Raw genomic sequence first — 23,508 nt, forward strand, 5'->3', positions numbered from 1 at the left:
GTACATTTATGTATTTATTTATTTATTTTTATTTAACAATTTTTATATACCGCCATTCACTGGGAATATCACATTGGTTTACATGAACATGAACTTAGCTTAATGCGCTTTACAGGGAACTGTGTAATTACTACAAATTAAAAACTAGATAGTGAGATAACTATATACAGTGTAAAAAAGTTATATTTTACAGACTATATCTCATATTTTACAGATTATATAAAGGGTAAGAGGATAGTCAGACTTTGCAGACTATGTACAGAGAGAGAGTCAAGCATGGCAGGGGAAGAGGGTGGACAGATTAAATGGAAAGGGCGGGGATTTAGGTATATGTCTGTTTGAACAGCCAGGTCTTTAGTTTCTGCTTACATTTCTTTGGGCAGAATTCTCGGCAAAGATCAACTGGCATAGTGTTCCATAGAGCAGGTCTGGCTATGAAAAGTGCCCGAGCTTTTGTAGTTTCAAAGTTAGTGAGTTTGGGGGCAGGGGTGTGTAGAGTAGCCACGTATTGATTTCTGGTCAGTTGTGAGGTGGTGTGGAATAGTAAGGAGTCATTGAACCATTTCATGTTGGGATTATGTAGTGCTTTGTGGATGAGGGAGAGGATCTTGTATAGGATATGGGATGCGATAGGGAGCCAGTGTAATTCCTTGAGGACAGGGGATATATGTTCATTTCTCCGGGTGTTAGTGAGGATACGGGCAGCAGCATTTTGAAGAATTTGGAGTGGGTGAGTAGTGCTTTTGGGTAGACCTAGGAGGAGGGCGTTACAGTAGTCAATTTTCAAAAAGATAGTGGCTTGTAGAACTGTACGAAAGTCGGTGAGGTGAAGAAGGGGTTTTAGTTTATTTAGAATGTGTAGTTTGAAAAGGCACTCTTTTAGTGTAGAGTTAATTAATTTTTTTAGATTAATTTGGTTGTCCAGAGTGACACCTAGGTCTCTTACATGCTGAGAGAATGAAATTGAAGGGGGGGGGGGCAGTTGTGTAAGGGGAAAATATTAATAAGGTTTTGCGGTGAGATGAGCTTAAGTTCTGTTTTTGCAGTATTGAGGGCAAGATGGATATTGGTTAGAAGATTGTTAATTGAGAGAAGGGAGGATTCCCATGTACTGATGGCCTTGGGTAGGGTGTCGGTCACTGGTATAAGTATTTGTACATCATCTGCATATATAAAGTGCGGAAGATCAAGTTCAGAGAGGAAGTGACAGAGGGGTAGTAGGTAAATGTTGAAAAGTGTAGATGAAAGGGAGGAGCCTTGCGGAACACCTTGATTAAGGGGGATTGCTTTAGATTCATTGTTTCCCATCAGACTTATATCTGAGGTAATGGAGGGTGAAGTGACTTGAACAAAAGCTTTGTCTAATCACTAGTGGGACCCCTGTTTGGCTGGTCAGTTGCATCCGGGGAGCTACATTTGCCGGGGTTTGTCTGGTGGGGGGGGGGGGACGACTTAAACGCCCTAGGCTCTGGCATGGTCAGCCCTCATGTCCCATTGTTAACAATGACTGTGCAAGGGAAGCCACCAAAATACCAGAAAAGTGAGAAAACAATTACCAGTAAAACAATCCACTAACTATACATTCAATAAAGGAAAAGGGGAGGGAAAAAATGTCTGAGTGCAACTGGTATTGAAAGGAAATTTACTTTAGTTTGAAAATAAGAATCATGTCAGAATTGAAAAGATAAGGAACGACATAAAAAAAACCAGTGTCAGAAAAATCATAGTCCTCTGATCCATTTTACTCCTTGTTGTTCTTCTCCCTGCTGAACCAGTATCCATATCTAACAGTCCTTCTCCTTGAAGGGTAGGGTAACTTGAGTGTAATTCCAGCACACACTAGAGTAAGTGTAGAAAACCCTTGTTCAAATGTGCTAAGTCTTAGAGATGATCCAAAATCCAGCTCCTTTCGTTGAAAAAAGTCCACAAATACCCAAAAATTCCTTTACTCTCCTCGCCCTTACCTCTGCTTGGTAGCTAGGGCAAAAAGACCAATGACCCAAGCCTGTCTGGTTATCAGGGGTCTCCCTTCCTTCAAGAGCTGGTTGGAAGCCACAAGCACAACAGCAAACCTCTTTCCTCTTGGTCAGTCCACCTGGTGGATGGCCAACACCAATGGCCAACTCCTCACCCTCTTGATTACTTTTCAAGCCTTCCCACAGAAAGATGGGGTTTCAGCCAGGAGGACAATTTCAAAATTTAAAGGGCCCTTCCCTCTGTTGGAACACAGAAAAGGTTACGAGGATGCTAATGACAGGCAAAGCAGGTTTGTGTAGAGCTAATGGAGGGTGAAGTGACTTAATCAAGGTTACCAGGAGCAGCCGCAGGATCTGAATGCTGGCTTCTCTGGTTCTTAGGTTGCTGCTCTATTCCTCCTACACTATACTGAAATATTCTCTATGGCAGGGAATGTATTTACCCTTTAATGTAGCAAGGTTTCTCTATGCTAGGGCCAATATTTGTTTCCAAATTCTTGCCTAAATAGCGATAGATTGTTCTCAGCTGAAACATTCAGGATATTTTCCCTCCATGACCTTGGGGAGTCCTTATGTGATTGTCTTCCTGACCAAGTTCTACTGTTCGCCTTGCTGAATTTCTTAAAGCAGACTTTTTATTTGACTAGCATGATGTTTTGCCAAGTTGTTCACATTTCCCATGTGCTTCTCCACTTCAGAGATGCAGGTGTCTATTTGCTAATGCTTGTTATTTATCACCCGCCCCCATTATATTTCATGGGGCCTCTTCATGAATACAGTAAGATTGCACACCTTTGTAAGTAGACACCACGATTAAGTCTGGTACCTGGATGGCACATTATATGAAGATGCATTTTGGTCATTATTTCCTCTGTCATTGCAGATTTTCAGCATAAACAGCTGTATGACATCAGAATGCTCAGTGGCTTCCAGAGTCAGCTGACAGGATACAGACTTCATCCTCTTTGCTAACTCAACCAAAGGTGGCAGGTCTGGTTCCTGCTCCACAGCTTGGGCTCAATTCCGCCTCTTTGCAAGTCAGCTTCTGTAGTGATGCTGATGTTCCTTGGTCATGTCTCATCATTTTTTTAGGTTCATTTTTCCTTTACAAGATAAAGATACAGGACTATTTGCTCGGTAGGTTGGAGCTGGCTCAAGTTGCATATTTCTTTCTACTACTGCTACTGCTTACTTCTACAGTGCTAGTAGACATTTGCAGCACTGCACAGACAAGAGATGGTCATTCCTCCATGGAGCATACAATCAAGTCAAGACAAGCAGACAAATAAGATATTTCAGGCAATTTGTTTATTATAGAAAACATGGCTAAAATTAGCAGTTCTATGAGCCAAGCTTTAAGATGTAAAAGCAGCCTCCTAAAAGGTGGGTTCTTGGGTGAGATTTGAATATGATCACAGAGGGAGCATATTTAGTGCATCAGCTCTGGAAATCTATACTGTTCAGCAGTTTCATAATTAGGAGAAGTTCCTCTTTCCCAAAGTATTCCCTTTTTTCAGCTGAAACAACTTTGTGATGAATGCGGGCTATACATTTGAATACATTGAAATTGAAAACTGTAGAATTATTCTGGGCGCTGACCTTGAGCACGCAGGCTATATATGCTGTCCGCTCTCTCTGTGTACCAGGCTGTTGAGTGCAGGCAATCAAACCAATCAGAGACTGAGATGGGACAGTGATGAGAAAACGGGAAAGGCGTTTGTTATCACTGAAAATGAAATTTAGCTAGCATCTCCCTGTTTCACCATGCTCAAATTACGATGTAACAAAGGAAAATAAAAAAAAAAACACACCAAGATTTACTGGATATTATTCAAAAAACATTAAATATAGATTCCTAGTATATAGATGAGTCAGCTAAATTGCCTAGCCTTCCCAAAAAAACTTTAAAGCTCATTCATGGTCTCACAATCCTTGCTTTAGAAGTTTCTTATTATATTTTTGGACAGCATTTGATAGTGGCTTCCTGCCAGCAGCTATTCCTCTAACCAGCTTGAGCAGAGTTGTCTGGCAATAGGTAACAATGTCCTCTTGATTAAATAAAGAACAGCTGCAGTCATTCAGAAATCCCAGATTTTATCCTGTTGTAAATGACTAGGCAGCCCTTCAGCATCCAGCCAGCACCTTCACAGGCCACCCAGCTCCATACCACAATGAAGAACAGGTTGATGAAACCTTTAGGACAGAGCTGGGCAAATTAAGGGCTAGATTCATCAAACTATCACATGTGAAAGGAAAAGGGGTGTGATTTATGATAATAGCTATTTATTACATTGTGTGCTATTTGAATGCAGGTATTACTGCAGAATGCAATAACCTTTTTGCACTTTGCAGTAATATCACAATTATTGTAGGTCCTACTTGCAACCACGGGGGGGGGGGGGGGGAAGGGAAGAGGGAAGAAGGAAGGAAGGAAGGAAGGGAGGGAGGGAGTGAGGGAGCGAGAGAACCTAGCTAAAGCCCATCGAGTAGTTAGCTATTTATATTTCTATAGGAATCCTACCTAGTAACTCGAGGTGAGGTTTAGGTAGTAGTGTAGGGGTTAGGGGCCACTTTGACATGCAGAGTGAGAAGTACGAACAGAACGGTACACTCTTGTGAAGATTTGACGTCCTTCGGAGTGAGGAAACTCAAACAAAGATGAGATTAGTACAAATGTTCTCTCAACCTAGCTTGATGGATGCTCTACCTGGGTAACATCAAGCTAGGTTGAGAGAACATTGTACAAATCTCATCTTTGTTTGAGTTTCCTCACTCCGAAGGATGTCAAATCTTCACAAGAGTGTACCGTTCTGTTCGTATGTCTCACTCTGCATGTCAAAGTGGCCCCTAACCCCTTCACTACTACCAAAACCTCACCTCGAGTTACTAGGTGGGCCTCCTATAGTAGCATAAATAGCTGCTTACTATGGTGCCATCCACAGAGGCTCTCTCTCTATCTCCCCTTCCTCCCCCTCCCCCTCTCCCTCTCTTATCTCAGGGCCTTCCTTCAATCCAGCCTAAAAAAGCCCAAATCACAATTAACCCCAATGAAAAAGGTATAGTTGCTTTCAGCATTAAAACTGTGTGATATGGCTTCCCAAAGCAGCCCACTTTTCCCAAAATCCCACCCTCAACTCCTCCCCTTTTAAAAATTAGCATCGCACCATGCGTTATGGTGCTTTTTGCATGCGATAAGGCATTTTTCGCATGCAAAAATGCCTTAATGCATGCAAAAAGCACCATAACATGAGTTGGAAAATAACTCCCTAAGGTCCACAGGTCAAATCCGGCTCTTTCTTACTTTTAAACCAGCCAGTGGAAGAAATTCTCTGAGAAAATGCATTAGATGTGGCCTGCCAAGACTTTGCATGCTACCTGAGTTCTCAACATTATCATTAAAGGCCAAAATGTTGCCTTTTTGATGACGAGCTGAAACAAGCCTTTGATGATGAGTCAGTGGGTGGGCGGACAGTCAGGCAGGATGATTTTTAGGCTAAAATAGCCTCTTTTACCTAACCATTTAACCATGCTGGTAATCCATTTTGCCTTCCTTCCACCTTTCTTAATGCATGGAATACATCTGGACTGCACTTCTAAGATTGTAATTTTAAACAATGTCCACACCTGTTCTACACTTTTAACCTTTTGTCATGTTTTGTAAGGTATGGGTGGACCCTTGGACACTGTGGCAGCTGACCACGCCCACGGGGGGAAGTCCTGTGAGGGGCCACAGGTCAGGCTCAGCTCTGGACACACACAGATTATATCTTTATTTCAACAGTTTGTGAAGCCACCAGAGGTGGCGGTAGTGAGTAGAAGATGGAGCCTGGCTGGGCTAGTATTCCTCAGGGCACTGGAACAGCGGCTTCTCCGGTAGCACTGCTGTAGTGAAAAGAACTGAGAGAATGAGTACAATATGACATTCACAGAGTCCCCAGTATGGAAAAGCCCCAAGATAGGGAGAGCTGGCCTTCGAGGAGCGAGTACCAGATCCCTGGGAGCAGAGACTCGGCAAGTTCTCACGCAGCAGTTCCAAGTAGGAGATGGCACTGGTGCTGGAACAGAGGCAGGCCCTCGAGGAGTGAGTACCTGGTTCCAGGGAAACAGCTCTGAGGAGTAGATGGTAGTAGTACTCACTGATGGTGTCTGTAGCGAATTCTTCCAAGTAAAAGAGGAGATGGACACAGGCAGCGAGTCAGGAAACATGGGCCCTCGAGGAGTGAGTACCGGTTCCTGATAGCAACCTGAAAGAAGCAGAGAAGCCCCCGAGGAGCGGGTACCCCGATAGCAGAAAAGAGTCCAATAGAAGTTGGAGGCAGAGTAGCTGGGTACGGAGAGCGAATCCCATCCGTGGGAATCCCTTGCTAACTCAATGGCTAGCAATAAACAACAGGCTTAAATATCCGGGCAGTGTGACGTCATCACAGAGGGACGCCCCTGAGGTTCGCGCCATAGAGGAAATAAGAATGAGGGCCGCACGGCGCACGCGCCCTAAAGTACCTGAGGAGCATGGCGGGAGGCAGCGCCCAAGCCGGTCCGGGGATGCCGGAGAGGACCGCAGGTAGACGCCACGGCCGCCAGACATCCACAAGGAGCAGGAGGAGTCGCATAAAAAGAAAGGTAGGCGGAGTGAAGCCATCGGGCAGCGACAGTTGCAACACCTTTGCAGCTGCACCTTTCAGTATTTTTCTATTTTCCTCATTTTATCAAATTTTTGAAAATTTAGTGTTAGAGCTGTAGATTTACATATTGTCCTCCTTCCAGTCATTAGTGCAAATTTGATCATGTTATGATCATTGTTGCCAAGTGACCCCACCACCATTACCTCTCTCACCAAATCCTGCATTCCACTAAGAATTAAACCTAAAATTGCTCAGATTTGTTGCCAGAGGATGAGATAAATGCTTTTAGTGTAGCTGTGTTCAAAAAAGGTTTGGACAAGCTCCTGGAAGGAAAGCCAATAAATCATAATCAAGGTGGACTTGACGAAATTATTGTTTATATCTGGGATAAGCAGCATGGAATCTATCAACCTTTTTGGGATCTTGCCAGGTGCTTGTGACCTGGCTTGGCCACTGTTGGAAACAGGATACTGGACTTGATGGAACTTTGGTCTGACCCAGTATGACAAATCATATAATGTCTCATGCATTTCACATAGTTAGCACAGAACATTCAGAATAAAATATGGTACCTGACTCACCCCATTCTGTAGTCTGGGGCAATGGTTTGGATACAAACCGAACTCATCTGGTTTTTCAGGATATGCAAATATATTTCATGTATATTCATTCTGGCTATTCAGAAATTCAGATCAGTTAGTTTTGCCTCCAAGACTAGGTTGGAAAGCACTAATCAAGGAAAGAGAAATCTAAGAAAAATCAGCTGGATAAAATAAGTTCAAGTACAAGCTCTATGCTTCAGCACCCCCACCTCCAAGAGCACAGTATCATAGCCAGGGAGGTGGTAGCGCAGACGGGGATCCAGAGGATGAAGTTGGATTGCTAGAACTTTAGTTTTGGAGCCTTTCAAGCTCTTTGAGCATTTACAGTCTTTCAAGTTTGACTTGAGCTTTTACTTAGAGTCTAGATCAGGAGGCCTCATAATTTTTGAGAGAATGCCCCTTAGGATGTATCAAATTACCAAGAGGGTCAGGAGGGAGAGGACCTCTTCTGAGTTTGCTGAGTTGGGGGGTGGTGGAGAGAGAGAACCCCTTGGAGTTCTTTGCTGAGAAAGATTTGAGGGGATACCATGCCTGACCCTTTTGGTAATTTGAAATGGTGGTGTTATGCTCAGGCTTGTGAACCCTTGGGCCGATGGGAGGATGGAATACCTTAGGAGGAAGATCCATAGGTTCTCCTTTCGGGTGGTGAGGCAGGAACAGAAGACGTGACCAGCTGACCCTCGGCACTGGAGACAGAGGCAACTGTGGAGGCAGACAAAGAGTCGTGACGTCGAGGAAGGAACTGTGTCTTCGCCACTGGAAGCCCGCGATCCCCCCAGGAAGAGCTCATAGGGACCCGGACCGCTGGGACTTAGATGGACCTTTGAAAAGTCAAGAAGTAGAGCGTTTGATGCAAGGGCTGACTGGAGCTTCACCCCTGGAAGCCCGAAGTCCCCCCAGGAGGAGCCCGTAGGGACCCAGGTCGCTGGGACTTAGGTGGGCCCTTGGAGACGATGGTCAAGAAGAAGTCCAAGGTCAAGTGCCAGAGGGTCATCGCTTACCAGTCCGAGGTCACACACTGAGAGATCACCACTTGCCAGTCCGAAGTCACACACCAGAGATCACCGCTTGCCTGTCCAAAGTCACACACCAGGAATCACCGCTTGCCAATCCGAAGTCAGGAACAAGGAACACCAAGACAAGACAGGAACCAGGAACAAGGATCCAAAGTACAAGAACTCACTGAAGCAAGCAGACCTGACTAACCCAAAAGTTGCCAAGTCGAGGAATGAGCAGAGGAAGCCTCCTTTTATACTTCCTCTGCTCTGGCTCATAGGGAACAGCTGAACCTGGTTAAAGGGATCAGGTCCCTTTAAATCTAATGAGGAGGCGTGGCTTCGCGCCTAAAGATGGTGGGAGCCATCTTGGATTTCCTCCGCGGAGGAAATGCTGCAGGACGCCGCGAGGGAGGAGCAGGGACTGCTCCCCACTCGACGGCCAGTGCGGGGAGCCGTGCTGTAGTGACGGGCATCGGGTCAGGGGTCTCCCCCGGAGTTCCCGTGGTGGGTCACCGTCGCGGGCAAGGTAGGGGGCCATGCTCGTGGCCTTCCATGAGCATGGAACACAACAGGTGGGTAAGAGGGGAGGAAGGAGATAGGCTTCCTAGGGGTATAGAGGTGCGGTAGATTTATTTATTTATTTATTTATTTAAGAGTATTTATATACCGTCATTAAGTTATTCACCATCACAACGGTTTACAATAGGGCACCAGTAAAAAATATGGGTCGTACATTACATAGGTGGTGCCAATAGTGTTCGGTAACAATAAGGCGTTTATTAGGGGGATTAAGTGTATCGTAGCAATATGACCTGAAGGTTGCCTACAGTTAAAAAAATGTTGAAATAATTCAGTAAGGATTTATAAAATTAGGCATTTGGTGCTTTATGCCGCATATCTTTTACTTCAAATAGCCTGCATCAGTTTTCTTTCTGGAAGGCTTGTATGTAAAGCCAGGTTTTGAGCTTTGTTTTGAAAAGTTTGTGATTGCTCTGGAGTCTAAGGTCCAGGGGCATGGAGTTCCATAATATGGGACCGGCTAGAGGCAGTGCTCGGTCCCTCACTTGGGTAAGTCTTGCGGTTTTCACAGAAGGAATGGGAAGGAGTGCTCTGTTTGCTGACCTTAGATTTCTGTGTGGGACATGTACTCTAAGTGCTGTGTTCAGCCATTCTGCTCTATCGTCATGGAAGAGTTTGTGTATTAGGCACAGTGCTTTGAACTGTATTCTTTGTTCAATGGGAAGCCAATGTAGGGTGGCGAGCGTATCTGTTATGTGATCTCTTTTGTTTTTTCCAGTGAGGATTCTTGCAGCAGCATTTTGTAAAATCTGTAGAGGTCTTACTGTAGTGTTAGGTAGGCCTAGTAAAAGGGCATTACAATAGTCTGTGCTGGCGAAAATAAGCGATTGAAGCACAGTACGGAAATGTGGTAATGATAGTAATGGTTTGAGTTTTCTTAGTATCATGAGTTTAGCATATCCTTCCTTAACCTTTATTGATATGTGTTGTTTGAGGCTTAGTTCGTTGTCAATTATTACTCCGAGATTGCAAACTTTCTTTGCTAAGTCAATTTGTTGGTTGTTATTGAGGAATATTGGGGTTTGTGTAATGTTCATGCTTTTCCTTTCTAAGTGTATAAATTCGGTTTTGTCAATGTTGATTATTAGCTCCATTTGGTTTAGAAGTTGTTTTATTATTTCGAGATACATCATGGCTAGGCCTATTGTTTTTTCAATAGTTTCTTTGATTGGTAAGATTAACTGGATGTCATCAGTGTAGATGTAGTGTATGATTCCAAGTCCAGCGAGGAGATGGCATAGTGGCAAAAGATATATGTTAAACAGCGTAGCAGATAGTGCTGACCCTTGTGGGACTCCAGTTTTCAAGGTAATCTTGTCGGATAGTGTGTTTTTAATTTGAACTTGAAATGTTCTGTTATTTAGATATGATTTAAACCATTTGTTTTGTCTTGCAGACCTATTTCTTCGAGCCTTTTGATTAGTATTGTGTGATTCACTGTGTCAAAAGCAGCAGATAAATCTAATAAAATCAAAATATAATGTTTACCGTTGTCGAACCCTCTTAGTATATTATCTGTTAGGGCGAGTAGGAGTGTTTCAGTACTATAGTGCTTACGGAAATCGTGCTGGGATGGGTAGAGGATATTGTTATTATCTAAATGCTCAGATAACTGCGTTTGTACTGTTTTTTCGATTAATTTAGCCATTAGAGGTAAGTTTGACACTGGTCTGTAGTTTGCTAGTATTTGGGGGTCCATGTTTTTCTTTTTGATTGTTGGTTTGATGATAGCTCCTTTCAGTGTGTCTGGCACGTGTCCTTCTTCTAGGGAGTAGTTTATAAATTTTGTGAAAGTAGGCGCGGTGATTTCAGTAAGCTTTTTGATTTCTACTATGGGTAGTGAGTCTATTTGGTGTGGGGCAGGATTTAGCAGGGATGTGAATCGTTTTTTAACGATTAAAATTATCGTCCGATAATTTTAATATCGTCTTAAATCGTTATAGAACACGATACAATAGAAATTCTAACGATTTATCGTTAAAAATTGTTAAATCGTGTTAGTGCGCACTAACGGGAGTTAGTGCGCACTAACTCGAGTTAGTGCGCACTAACTGAAAATGATACAAATTGACACTTTCCAGGTCAGTAAAGGTCAGTTAGGAATGAATATGTGTTCCTATTGGCTGGCTGCCCTCTTATCTATTGATGTTAACCAGGTTCCCACTGAGGTGATGGTTGGGGGGATGGGAAATGGAAATGGAAACTCAGGAACACTAACAGAAAATGATACAAATTATTGACACTATCCAGGTCAGTAAAGGTCAGTTAGGAATGAATATGTATTCCTATTGGCTGGCTGCCCTCTTATCTATTGATGTTACCAAGGTTCCAACTGAGGTGATGGTTGGGGGGATGGGAAATGAAAACTGTTGGTAGTTGACAAAAAAAAGTAATGTGATCAGTCAATATGACTAGAACCTATGCCCTATTCCTGATACCAGGGGTGTTGTGATCTTCCTGCACTCAGTGCCCTATCCCTGATACCAGTCTGAGACAGCTCCCTCCCTGCATTACTAGTGAGAGGCTGGCTTCACAGACAGGGGGGAGCTGCCTGACCCTCACTCCTGACTTCCCCCATGTCCCAGCTAGTGAATGGTGTGTGGGTGAGGGGGGGGGAGGATGGTGAAGTCTGAGACAGCTCCCTCCCTGCATTACTAGTGAGAGGCTGGCTTCACAGACAGGGGGGAGCTGCCTGACACTCACTCCTGACTTCCCCCATGTCCCAGCTAGTGAATGGTGTGTGGGTGAGGGGGGGGGGAGGATGGTGAAGTCTGAGACAGCTCCCTCCCAGCATTACTAGTGAGAGGCTGGCTTCACAGACAAGGGGGAGCTGCCTGACCCTCACTCCTGACTTCCCCCATGTCCCAGCTAGTGAATGGTGTGTGGGTGAGGGGGGGGGGGGGAGGATGGTGAAGTCTGAGACAGCTCCCTCCCTGCATTACTAGTGAGAGGCTGGCTTCACAGACAGGAGGGAGCTGCCTGACCCTCACTCCTGACTTCCCCCATGTCCCAGCTAGTGAATGGTGTGTGGGTGAGGGGGGGGGGGGGAGGATGGTGAAGTCTGAGACAGCTCCCTCCCTGCATTACTAGTGAGAGGCTGGCTTCACAGACAGGGTGGAGCTGCCTGACCTTCACTCATGACTTCCCCCATGTCCCAGCTAGTGAATGGTGTGTGGGTGATGGGGGGGGAGGATGGTGAAGTCTGAGACAGCTCCCTCCCTGCATTACTAGTGAGAGGCTGGCTTCACAGACAGGGGGGAGCTGCCTGACCCTCACTCCTGACTTCCCCCATGTCCCAGCTAGTGAATGGTGTGTGGGTGAGGGGGGGGGAGGATGGTGAAGTCTGAGACAGCTCCCTCCCTGCATTACTAGTGAGAGGCTGGCTTCACAGACAGGGGGGAGCTGCCTGACCCTCACTCCTGACTTCCCCCATGTCCCAGCTAGTGAATGGTGTGTGGGTGAGGGGGGGGGGAGGATGGTGAAGTCTGAGACAGCTCCCTCCCTGCATTACTAGTGAGAGGCTGGCTTCACAGACAGGGGGTAGCTGCCTGACACTCACTCCTGACTTCCCCCATGTCCCAGCTAGTGAATGGTGTGTGGGTGAGGGGGGGGGGAGGATGGTGAAGTCTGAGACAGCTCCCTCCCTGCATTACTAGTGAGAGGCTGGCTTCACAGACAGGGGGGAGCTGCCTGACCCTCACTCCTGACTTCCCCCATGTCCCAGCTAGTGAATGGTGTGTGGGTGAGGGGGGGGGGGAGGATGGTGAAGTCTAAGACAGCTCCCTCCCTGCATTACTAGTGAGAGGCTGGCTTCACAGACAGGGGGGAGCTGCCAGACCCTCACTCCTGACTTCCCCCATGTCCCAGCTAGTGAATGGTGTGTGGGTGAGGGGAGGGGGGAGGATGGTGAAGTCTGAGACAGCTCCCTCCCTGCATTACTAGTGAGAGGCTGGCTTCACAGACAGGGGGGAGCTGCCTGACCCTCACTCCTGACTTCCCCCATGTCCCAGCTAGTGAATGGTGTGTGGGTGAGGGGGGGGGTGAGGATGGTGAAGGCTGAGACAGCTCCCTCCCTGCATTACTAGTGAGAAGCTGGCTTCACAGACAGGGGGGAGCTGCCTGACCCTCACTCCTGACTTCCCCCATGTCCCAGCTAGTGAATGGTGTGTGGGTGAGGGGGGGGGGGGAGGATGGTGAAGTCTGAGACAGCTCCCTCCCTGCAATACTAGTGAGAGGCTGGCTTCACAGACAGGGGGGAGCTGCCTGACCCTCACTCCTGACTTCCCCCATGTCCCAGCTAGTGAATGGTGTGTGGGGGAGGGGGGGGGGAGGATGGTGAAGTCTGAGACAGCTCCCTCCCTGCATTACTAGTGAGAGGCTGGCTTCACAGACAGGGGGGAGCTGCCTGACCCTCACTCCTGACTTCCCCCATGTCCCAGCTAGTGAATGGTGTGTGGGTGAGGGGGGGGGGGGGAGGATGGTGAAGTCTGAGACAGCTCCCTCCCTGCATTACTAGTGAGAGGCTGGCTTCACAGACAGGGGGGAGCTGCCTGACCCTCACTCCTGACTTCCCCCATGTCCCAGCTAGTGAATGGTGTGTGGGTGAGGGGGGGGAGGATGGTGAAGTCTGAGACAGCTCCCTCCCTGCATTACTAGTGAGAGGCTGGCTTCACAGACAGGGGGGAGCTGCCTGACCCTCACTCCTGACTTCCCCCATGTCCCAGCTAGTGAATGGTGTGTGGGTGAGGGGGGGGGAGGATGGTGAAGTCTGAGACAGCTCCCTCCCTGCATTACTAGTGAGAGGCTGGCTTCACAGACAGGGGGGGGCTGCCTGACCCTCACTCCTGACTTCCCCCATGTCCCAGCTAGTGAATGGTGTGTGGGTGGGGGGGGGGGGAGGATGGTGAAGTCTGAGACAGCTCCCTCCCTGCATTACTAGTGAGAGGTTGGCTTCACAGACAGGGGGGAGCTGCCTGACCCTCACTCCTGACTTCCCCCATGTCCCAGCTAGTGAATGGTGTGTGGGTGAGGGGGGGGGGGAGGGTGGTGAAGTCTGAGACAGCTCCCTCCCTGCATTACTAGTGAGAGGCTGGCTTCACAGACAGGGGGGAGCTGCCTGACCCTCACTCCTGACTTCCCCCATGTCCCAGCTAGTGAATGGTGTGTGGGTGAGGGGGGGGGAGGATGGTGAAGTCTGAGACAGCTCCCTCCCTGCATTACTAGTGAGAGGCTGGCTTCACAGACAGGGGGGAGCTGCCTGACCCTCACTCCTCCGGGGTATTGTGATCTTCCTGCACACAGTGCCCTATCCCTGATACCAGGGGTGTTGTGATCTTCCTGCATGCAGTGCCCTATCCCTATTAATACCAGGAGTGTTGTGATCTTCCTGCACGCAGTGCCCTATCCCTAATACCAGGGGTGTTGTGATCTTCCTGCACACAGTGCCCTATTCCTGATACCAGGAGTGTTGTGATCTTCCTGCATGCAGTGCCCTATCCCTGATACCGGGATGTGTGCAAGAAGATCCCAACACCCCCGGTATCAGGAATAGGGCACTGCATGCAGGAAGATCACAACACCCCTGGTATTAGGGATAGGGCACTGTGTGCAGGAAGATCACAACACTCCTGGTATTAATAAGGATAGGGCACTGTGTACATGAAGATCACAACACCCCTGGTGCCAGGGATAGGGCACTGTGTGCAGGAAGATCACAACACCCCTGGTGTCAGGGTTAGGGCACTGTGTGCAGGAAGATCACAACACCCCTGGTGCCAGGGATAGGGCACTGTGTGCAGGAAGATCACAACACCCCTGGTGTCAGGGTTAGGGCACTGTGTGCAGGAAGATCACAACACTCCTGGTATTAATAGGGATAGGGCACTGTGTGCAGGAAGATCACAACACCCCTGGTGCCAGGGTTAGAGCACTGTGTGCAGGAAGATCACAACACTCCTGGTATTAATAGGGATAGGGCACTGTGTGCAGGAAGATCACAACACCCCTGGTGCCAGGGTTAGGGCACTGTGTGCAGGAAGATCACAACACTCCTGGTATTAATAGGGATAGGGGCACTGTGTGCAGGAAGATCACAACACCCCTGGTGCCAGGGTTAGGGCACTGTGTGCAGGAAGATCACAACACTCCTGGTATTAATAGGGATAGGGCACTGTGTGCAGGAAGATCACAATACCCCTGGTATCAGGGTTAGGGCACAAGTTCTAGTCACATTGACTGATCACATTACTTGTTTTGTCAAGCTACCAACTGTTTCCATTTCCCATCCCCCATATACTGTCACTGGGAAGCTTGGTAACATGAATAAATAAGAGGGCAGCCAATAGGAATACATATTCATTCCTAAACTGACCTTAACTGACCTGAAAAGTGTCAAATTGTATCATTTTCAGTTAGTACGCACTAACTCCCAGTTAGTGCGCACTAATCGGAAAAAACGATTTTTAACGATTTTTTAACTAAAAAATCGTGCCTAACACGATTTTCTTGCCCTGCCACACGATTTCTATCGTTAAGACGATATGGAAAACGATTCACATCTCTAGGATTTAGTTTCTTTATCATGTTCTCAACCTGATAGTCTGTTATTTCGACAAATTCGGACCATGGTGTCACGTCTCTTTTACACATTTTAATCTCTTGTTTGGGTGTCTTAGGTATTTTGTAGAGATGTGAATCGTGTCCTCGATCGTCTTAACGATCGATTTCGGCTGGGAGGGGGAGGGAATCGTATTGTTGCCGTTTGGGGGGGGTAAAATATCGTGATAAATCGTTAAAATCGTTAAAACACCCGCTAAAATCGTTAAAACCCCGCTAAAACCCCCCCCCGACCCTTTAAATTAAATCCCCCACCCTCCCGAACCCCCCCCCCAAATAACTTAAATTACCTGGTGGTCCAGCGGCGGTCCGGAACGGCAGCGGTCCGGAACGGGCTCCTGCTATTGAATCTTGTTGTCTTCAGCCGGCGCCATTTTCCAAAATGGCGCCGAAAAATGGCGGCGGCCATAGACCAACAGGATTCGACGGCAGGAGGTCCTTCTGGACCCCCGCTGGACTTTTGGCAAGTCTTGTGGGGGTCAGGAGGCCCCCCCAAGCTGGCCAAAAGTTCCTGGAGGTCCAGCGGGGGTCAGGGAGCGATTTCCCGCCGCGAATCGTTTTCCGTACGGAAAATGGCGCCGGCCATACGCCGGCGCCGGCCATACGTACGGGAAATGGCGCCGGCCATACGAGTATGGCCGGCGCCATTTTCCGTACGGAAAACGATTTGCGGCGGGAAATCGCTCCCTGACCCCCGCTAGACCTCCAGGAACTTTTGGCCAGCTTGGGAGGGGCCTCCTGACCCCCACAAGACTTGCCAAAAGTCCAGCGGGGGTCCGGAAGGACCTCCTGCCATCGAATCTTGTTGGTCTATGGCCGCCGCCATTTTTCGGCGCCATTTTGGAAAATGGCGCCGGCTGAAGACAACAAGATTCAATAGCAGGAGCCCGTTCCGGACCGCTGCCGTTCCGGACCGCCGCTGGACCACCAGGTAATTTTAGTTATTTGGGGGGGGGGGTTCGGGAGGGTGGGGGATTTAATTTAAAGGGTCGGGGGTGGGTTTTAGCGGGTTTTAGTGTGCCGGCTCACGATTCTAACGATTTATAATAGAGATGTGAATCGTTTTCCATATCGTCTTAACGATAGAAATCGTGTGGCAGGAGAAGAAAATCGTGTTTGGCACGATTATTTCATTGAAAAATCGTTAAAAATCGTTTTTTCCGATTAGTGCGCACTAACTCGAGTTAGTGCGCACTAACTCCCCGTTAGTGCGCACTAACTCGATTTAGTACGCACTAACTCAAAATGATACAAATAGACACTTTCCAGGTCACTGAAGGTCAGTTAGGAATGAATATGTGTTCCTATTGGCTGGCAGCCCTCTTATCTATTGATGTTACCAAGGTTACCACTGAGGTGATCGTTGGGGGGATGGGAAATGGAACTGGAAACTCATGAACACCAACAGAAAATGAAACAAAGTGTTCACACTTCCCAGGTCAGTAAAGGTCACTTAGGAATGAATATGTATGTATGTATTCCTATTGGCTGGCTGTGCTCTTATCTATTGATGTTACCAAGGTTACCACTTAGGTAATGGTTGGGGGGATGTGAAATGGAAACAGTTGGAAGCTTGACATGTGATGATCAGCACTCACGTGACTAGAACTTCTTTGTTTATTATTTTTGTTAGCAGACACGTGCATGTTGAATTTGCCAATCACTGTGCATTTTAGAAAGGTGGTCCTGGCTGGAACTGTACACAGTTCAAATATATGTAATTGATTGTTGGTAAGTGTATTTTTTAAGTAGCCACACTGGCACAAGTATGTTTACTTTTCCTCCTACTTAACTCACTAGCTCAGCTTTGTAAGAAGGGCTTCTCTGCTTGAGTGAGGGTCAGGCAGCTCCCCCCTGTCTGTGAAGCCAGCCTCTCACTAGTAATGCAGGGAGGGAGCTGTCTCAGACTTCACCATCCTCCCCCCCCCCCCCCCCTCACCCACACACCATTCACTAGCTGGGACATGGGGGAAGTCAGGAGTGAGGGTCAGGCAGTTCCCCCCTGTCTGTGAAGCCAGCCTCTCACTAGTAATGCAGGGAGGGAGCTGTCTCAGACTTCACCATCCTCCCCCCCCCCCCCCTCACCCACACACCATTCACTAGCTGGGACATGGGGGAAGTCAGGAGTGAGGGTCAGGCAGCTCCCCCCTGTCTGTGAAGCCAGCCTCTCACTAGTAATGCAGGGAGGGAGCTGTCTCAGACTTCACCATCCTCCTCCCCCCCCCCCCTCACCCACACACCATTCACTAGCTGGGACATGGGGGAAGTCAGGAGTGAGGGTCAGGCAGCTCCCCCCTGTCTGTGAAGCCAGCCTCTCACTAGTAATGCAGGGAGGGAGCTGTTTCAGACTTCACCATCCTCCCCCCCCCCCCTCACCCACACACCATTCACTAGCTGGGATATGGGGGAAGTCAGGAGTGAGGGTCAGGCAGCTCCCCCCTGTCTGTGAAGCCAGCCTCTCACTAGTAATGCAGGGAGGGAGCTGTCTCAGACTTCACCATCCTCCTCCCCCCCCCCCCCTCACCCACACACCATTCACTAGCTGGGACATGGGGGAAGTCAGGAGTGAGGGTCAGGCAGCTCCCCCCTGTCTGTGAAGCCAGCCTCTCACTAGTAATGCAGGGAGGGAGCTGTTTCAGACTTCACCATCCTCCCCCCCCCCCCTCACCCACACACCATTCACTCGCTGGGACATGGGGGAAGTCAGGAGTGAGGGTCAGGCAGCTCCCCCCTGTCTGTGAAGCCAGCCTCTCACTAGTAATGCAGGGAGGGAGCTGTCTCAGACTTCACCATCCTCCCCCCCCTCCCCTCACCCACACACCATTCACTAGCTGGGACATGGGGGAAGTCAGGAGTGAGGGTCAGGCAGCTCCCCCCTGTCTGTGAAGCCAGCCTCTCACTAGTAATGCAGGGAGGGAGCTGTCTCAGACTTCACCATCCTCCCCCCCCCCCTCACCCACACACCATTCACTAGCTGGGACATGGGGGAAGTCAGGAGTGAGGGTCAGGCAGCTCCCCACTGTCTGTGAAGCCAGCCTCTCACTAGTAATGCAGGGAGGGAGCTGTCTCAGACTTCACCATCCTCCTCCCCCCCCCCCCCCCTCACCCACACACCATTCACTAGCTGGGACATGGGGGAAGTCAGGAGTGAGGGTCAGGCAGCTCCCCCTGTCTGTGAAGCCATCCTCTCACTAGTAATGCAGGGAGGGAGCTGTCTCAGACTTCACCATCCTCCTCCCCCCCCCCTCACCCACACACCATTCACTAGCTGGGACATGGGGGAAGTCAGGAGTGAGGGTCAGGCAGCTCCCCCCTGTCTGTGAAGCCAGCCTCTCACTAGTAATGCAGGGAGGGAGGTGTCTCAGACTTCACCATCCTCCCCCCCCCCCCCCCCTCACCCACACACCATTCACTAGCTGGGACATGGGGGAAGTCAGGAGTGAGGGTCAGGCAGCTCCCCCCTGTCTGTGAAGCCAGCCTCTCATTAGTAATGCAGGGAGGGAGCTGTCTCAGACTTCACCATCCTCCCCCCCCCCCCCCCTCACCCACACACCATTCACTAGCTGGGACATGGGGGAAGTCAGGAGTGAGGGTCAGGCAGCTCCCCCCTGTCTGTGAAGCCAGCCTCTCACTAGTAATGCAGGGAGGGAGCTGTCTCAGACTTCACCATCCTCCCCCCCCCCCTCACCCACACACCATTCACTAGCTGGGACATGGGGGAAGTCAGGAGTGAGGGTCAGGCAGCTCCACCCTGTCTGTGAAGCCAGCCTCTCACTAGTAATGCAGGGAGGGAGCTGTCTCAGACTGGTATCAGGGTTAGGGCACTGTGTGCAGGAAGATCACAACACTCCTGGTATTAATAGGGATAGGGCACTGTAAGAGATGACTGTAGTAGATTGAATAAAGATCTGATGTTTCTGCTCTCCTCACACCAAACAAAAACAACACACAAGCAGAGAAGCCCTTCTTACAAAGCTGAGCTAGTGAGTTAAGTAGGAGGAAAAGTAAACATACTTGTGCCAGTGTGGCTACTTAAAAAATACACTTACCAACAATCAATTACATATATTTGAACTGAGTACAGTTCCAGCCAGGACCACCTTTCTAAAATGCACAGTGATTGGCAAATTCAACATGCACTAGCATTTCAGGTGCCTGCTAACAAAAATAATAAACAAACAAGTTCTAGTCACGTGAGTGCTGATCATTACATTACTTTTTTTGTCAAGCTTCCAACTGTTTCCATTTCACATCCCCCCAACCATTACCTCAGTGTTAGCCTTGGTAACATCAATAGATAAGAGCACAGCCAGCCAATAGGAATACATACATACATATTCATTCCTAAGTGACCTTTACTGACCTGGGAAGTGTGAACACTTTGTTTCATTTTCTGTTGGTGTTCGTTAGTTTCCAGTTTCATTTCCCATCCCCCCAACCATCACCTCAGTGGTAACCTTGGTAACATCAATAGATAAGAGGGCAGCCAGCCAATAGGAACACATATTCATTCCTAACTGACCTTCAGTGACCTGGAAAGTGTTTATTTGTATCATTTTCAGTTAGTGCGTACTAAATCGAGTTAGTGCGCACTAACGGGGAGTTAGTGCGCACTAACTCGATTTAGTGCGCACTAACACGATTTAACGATTTTTAACGATAAATCGTTAGAATTTCTATTGTATCGTGTTCTATAACGATTTAAGACGATATTAACATTATCGGACGATAATTTTAATCGTTGAAAAACTATTCACATTCCTAATTTATAACGATAAATCGTTAGAATCTCTATTGTATTGTGTTTCATAACGGTTTAAGACGATATTAAAATTATCGGACGATAATTTTAATCATCGTAAAACGATTCACATCCCTAGTATTTTGTTTCTCAGGGTCTCAATTTTGTCATTGAAGAATCTCGCTATTTCATTGCATCTGTTTTCAGGTATATTCTCTGGTGAGTTTCGTTGTCTTTAGTAAGATTATCAACTATTCTGAATAGGGTTCTGGGGTTATTCATGTGTTTCTCTAACTTTGTGCTAAAGTAAGTTTTTTTGGCTTCGAGGATTGTTTTTTTGTAAAAGGCTAGTTGTTTTCGATATTGTGTCAGATAAAGTCTGTAATAATATTTCTAGTTTTCTCCAAAGTTAGCAACCCTGTATTACCTCTAGCTACCTTGTCCCCTGCCTCCCCCTCCTTCTCTAATATCTGCTCTCCTAAAGAAGTATGGGGCAGGGAGGAAGGAGAGTGAATGGATAAAAAGAGGGGGTGTTTGTGTGTGGTGCAATCTCTCACTCGCATCCCTAGTCACACACACCTGCTTCCTCTTTGCTTCCTTCCCCTTTCTCATCCCTTTACCCCATCCCATCTCCCTTTTCCCCTCCTCTCACTCCCTCTCCTGCAGCATGCCAAATTTGTGGTATGAGCAAAATAACCCCCAATGGAGACTCTAATCCAGAGACAGACACCTGGGCTTGCTATCTGGGTAATAATAACAAGAATTTCTGCACATTGTTCCTCCAAAACCTCCATCCTTAGAGGATAATGTCCCATGAACCTTTCCCCACACACTAAAGAGATAGCAATGTGGTTGGGACTCCAGGAACCACCATCCTTACTTGGCTTTCACTAGCTGCCCCACAAAACCCATGGCTCAGTGCCACCAGTGCCTTCCTCCCTATGGCCTGAATTGCCCTCCACATCAGTTGAAAACTCCTTGTGGCTGTGCTGCAGGCTCTCTTTCTTTGAAGCAACTGATGCTCGTGCAGTTGAAGCTACTAACACCAGAAATGCATAACAGCCAAGCAGGGATGGTCTTGCATTGGCACGCCTCTTCTATGTCAGTCTTACGTGCTGCCACTTGCACTTCTGAGCTGGCGGTATTGGGAAAATGTGTTCCAGCCACCATCACTCCAGACCAAATCAAACTCCTTCTGCCATCACTGATGCAGGCCACATCAAGCTCCATCTGTTGTTGCTGCTCAGGGCTGGATAAAATTCAGCTAGGGGCAGTATCCAACCCTCAGGTCTTAGTTTGGGGATCCTTGGTCTAGTCCAAACATAGCCACCTGATTAATTGGGTCATGAAGAAGCAATTAAATAACTTTGTTTGTCATAAGACCATACAATTTGCCAAGCTGGGAGCATCCTGTCTCCAATAGTAGCCAATCTGTGTCACTTGAAAGTATCCAGCAGATGTGGGGAAAGGCTCTTGAAAGTGCCAGGCAAATATAAGAAAATCTCATCCTTCATGCAATCCGTAAGTTTATTTAGCTATTAATGGACCTGAGCTCTAGAAAATTGTCCAAAACATTTTAAATACAATATTTTTTAAATACTATAAGTCTTGATTAATTTATTTGGCAACAAAGTGCACACTTTGTGCACTAGCTGAAAAAAATACTTTAATCTGAGTTCTTTAGAACTTGTTTTATTGGCAAAATGCAAACTTTTGTTTGATAAAAATCTTGAAATGACCCAGTTTGTAGCTCTCTTTTGGTGCTTGATTCAACAAGCCAGGGTCATGTTAATGTTGTACATCAACTTGACTGCATTGTAACTGCTTAGTGATATAGTTACAGGCAGTATATCAATTCTAAACCAATCAATAAATAAAATCTTGCAGCAGTTGTGGTTCATTTGAATTTCCCATAATTCTTCAGGGGCACCCATGTTACATTTTGTCAATTCTCTTCTGGAAAAAACATGTTGCTCTACAAATGTTGATATCTTAGCAGAGTATGACATTTTTAAAGGATGAACAAAGATATTACAGTGCATGAGCTTTACTACATAGAAGAGATGCAAATCAAGAAACATGTACGATCCTTATTTTTGGCTATTCTTCCTCCTGATATGACATTTGCAGAATCCAAACCTGAAAAAATGGCTTGGACTCAAATGAGTTCAGATTTCCTTCAACTCTCGTAATTTAGATTCAACTTAATTCAAGTGACCAATCCTCCACCATATGATTACTTCCCACCCCAAACACCAGTGGGGCTTATTATTGGGTGAGGGGAAGGAGGAAAATGGATTTGGGATTCATGCTTGTTTATTTGATAAGAAAAATCCTTAACCACTGGTGAAATACTCAAGTTCCACTCACAGTGCAATAGTTATGTCCATTAAAATCTTTGCAGTTCTGATGGGATGATACTTTCCCTCAAAGTAGTCTATTTTCCTAGTCTAGCAGTGAGAGGTGATTGAAGGCAAATCTAATAAGTAAATCTCTATGCTGCCGCTGTGAAAGTTGCAGATAAAATGAAGTTTCTGTTTATCAACAAGAAGTAAAAAAAAAAAAAAGGCCCCAGTGCCAGAAAGAACTGAGTTGAACTTGCTACCTGCAGGCTAGGAGGGAAAAGCTAAGGTATGGCTGACAGCTTCCATTTTCTCTTACTGCCTGGAAAAGATTGATGACAGGTATGAAAGAAAGAATTGCACTGTTTATAGATATCTGCACAGAAACTCAAATGCTTACCTATTAAATGTTAAAATGTCTACTCCTGATGTCAGTGATTGGCCAAACGAAACAACATAGCAAGATGGCAGCTAAGAACAGTGAAATGCTAACAAGTATAGGAAGAGCAGAATGTGGGCTTTAAGTATCTACTGCACATGATAAGTCCCAATTACAAAATGCCTTCCAAGACTACATTTAATAGGAATGTCATTCCCACCCTATACAACCAGTGCCATAGCTGCTTGCAGGCACAGCAGGCTACGGCAGAGGGGAGAAGTGTGCATTGCACCAGCAATATCTGAACCAGCATAGACCCTATGCACGCTCACCTGTCCCTGACAGCACGGGACTTGGCTGAGGCAGGGACTAGAGCAGCTCTAGCAGGGAAAGAGCAAGAGGGTGCACGTGGGCTTTGCTTCACACCCAGTTGAAGCTTAGCCCCCAAAACTTCATGCAATGTTCTATCAGCCATAAAAAAAAATGCTGGAAACTTGAAAGCTAGACCAGTCTACCCAATCAAAATAAATTCATTTTCCCAAAAATCAACCCCCCAAGTTCCTGATAAATCCCCACAACCCCATACTTTCTACACTCAACAGAGGCACCATCCATGGCCAAATATACCCTGTGCTCCCAGTTGCTCCTGAATAT

Source organism: Rhinatrema bivittatum, chromosome 3 (genome assembly GCF_901001135.1).
Source record: "Rhinatrema bivittatum chromosome 3, aRhiBiv1.1, whole genome shotgun sequence".
NCBI classification, from domain to species: domain Eukaryota; kingdom Metazoa; phylum Chordata; class Amphibia; order Gymnophiona; family Rhinatrematidae; genus Rhinatrema; species Rhinatrema bivittatum.